The following is a 2,500-nucleotide window of genomic DNA, read 5'->3' as shown; positions in this document are numbered from 1 at the left end:
AAAGTAAGATGAGAAAGAGAATGCAACAAAGAAGTTTGGAGAAAACTTTCTGTCTCTATCTCTCTCTACATCTCTCTTTCTTTTCACGACAAAATAAAACAAAAATGTAATTCGTACATCCAAACTAACAAATAAATAAACGAACAAACAATGAAAACGAAAAACAATACTAGGTGTGTGTGTGTGTGTGTGTGTGTGTGTGTGTGTGTGTGTGTGTGTGTGTGTGTGTGTGTGTGTGTGTGTGTGTGTGTGTGTGTGTGTGTGTGTGTGTGTGTGTGCCTAATTGCATCCAAGTCCGCTCCAAAGTATGTGTAAAGATGCTAGTCATTTATCTATACTAGTAAAATAATGGAAAAGAAAAAAGGAAGAGCTTGAAGAGTCATTAATTAACATTGTTTTTCGTTTTTATTGTTTGTTCGTTTATTTTCCCTTTTCTCTTCTCCTCCCCTCACCAAGACACATTCCCATCACACCATCACGCACAATTACCGAACAAACCACTTAATAAGCTAAAAATAAATAAATAAATAAATAAATACATAGAGAAATACACATCACCACCACCACCACCACCACCACCGTAACTATTTTCCGCCAAAACTCTGAATTTTCTTCACATAAAGTATAAGTTTCAGCAATATATATATATATATATATATATATATATATATATATATATATATATATATATATATATATATATATATATATATATATATATATATATATATATATATATATATATATATATATATATATATATATATATATATATATATATATATATATATATATATATATATATATATATTATGTATAATATGCATTAACATATCCAAGTAAAATTTTCAATGCAGGTAAGTATTTGTAACACTCAGTACTCACCTTCACTTCCCTCCACGGCCTTGGGAGAAAGATGACACTCCTGACGAAGATTACTCCTTCACACAGCTTACCATTCACTACGTCACTTCTTATTTCGTCTTTTGTTTCACGCTTCTTTGTACTTTCCAGTTTTCACACTTCGCACACATTTATAGTTACATGTCTTATCCACTTTAGGTAGCGTGATCACACCGTTAAATGTCTGAGAATATAAGTTATTTGCTGAAAACTGATGTAAACACAGACCAGTCATGACGGATTTTGCCGGCAAGAGAGACTAGTAGGATAAAAGAATATATTTTGATTCTGCTATTATTTTTTTTCTTTTAATCTCTCTCTAATTCTTTTCTATATGTAATTACTTTAATTATTTGTGTATTTTCTGTGTATTATTCTTTTATGGAAGTTATGTTGTTTTGCCTTTTGCGAATAAATTTTATATGGTGCAAGAACCTAATTATTTCTTTCTTTCTTAATCATTTTAATATTCACGTACCTTGATTGCTTAGATTTTTCATGTGTTATTTAGTGTGTGTGTGTTTTTTTTTTTTGTGTGTGGAAGTTACGTTGGTGTTTTGCCTTTTAGCGAACCATTTTTATAAGGTGCCAGAGCATAATTATTTCTTTTTCTCTTATTCTTTTGATATTTACCTCCCTTCATTGTTTAGATTTTTCATGTGTTATTTTTTTTTTCCTTTTTTTATGGAAGTTATGTTGTTGCTTGCGTATCACGGCATGTGTGTGTGTGTGTGTGTGTGTGTGTGTGTGTGTGTGTGTGTGTAATAATAATAATAATAATAAACGGTTTATTATTTAGGCAGTTGACAAACTGAAAATGTACATAGGGGGTGGGGAAAAACTTAACATTAATCCTAAAAGGTAAATCTAATCTAGGAGTGTGTGTGTGTGTGTGTGTGTGTGTGTGTGTGTGTGTGTGTGTGTGTGCTATATACCGTTGGATAGGAAATTTCATTCTGCGTTCAGTAATAAATGTCCACCCTGGCTGAGAGAAAAATAGTTGTGAAAATTGCAGAAAACTGACGGTCAGTTTATAAAAAGTTTTATTATGTATTTTGCGCATGCACAATTGTGTTGCAAATTCTACATGCTTTTCGTTATAACTTGTAATACTCTTTTTACAAACAGTTTGAGTTTGATCAGTTAATTAGTTAAAAACTTGGAATTTTGACTTATCGCCTGCGCAGAGCTACTTCAAAGTTGACATAAAGAATTGCATTATTACAATTATAACAACATGACATCTCTTAAGTTTCATTAAAATTGGTTGAGTAGTTTTGAGAAATCCCATTTTCGGCACCCTTCTCCTTTATGCAAGTTATCCATTGACTTCACCCAATATAAAAGATGAAAGCTATATCATATAAAATTGACAGAGTTGTGCTATCATATGATGCTCGCTTACTTACGATCGGCCCAGTAGTTCCGGAGATATTAGCGTTTGAATTATAATCAACAATAACAACAACAACAACAACAACAACAACAACAACAACACGCGCCACATCGCCAGGCCGGGTCGTGTCGGGGTGCCATCCATCACAGCGGCGGGGCGGAGGCAGTAAATCAAGTATCAATATTGCTTCTTCTCCCGCTG

Source organism: Scylla paramamosain, chromosome 5, assembly GCF_035594125.1.
Source record: "Scylla paramamosain isolate STU-SP2022 chromosome 5, ASM3559412v1, whole genome shotgun sequence".
Taxonomy (NCBI): Eukaryota; Metazoa; Arthropoda; class Malacostraca; order Decapoda; family Portunidae; genus Scylla; species Scylla paramamosain.
Note: the sequence above shows the minus strand (reverse complement) of the source record.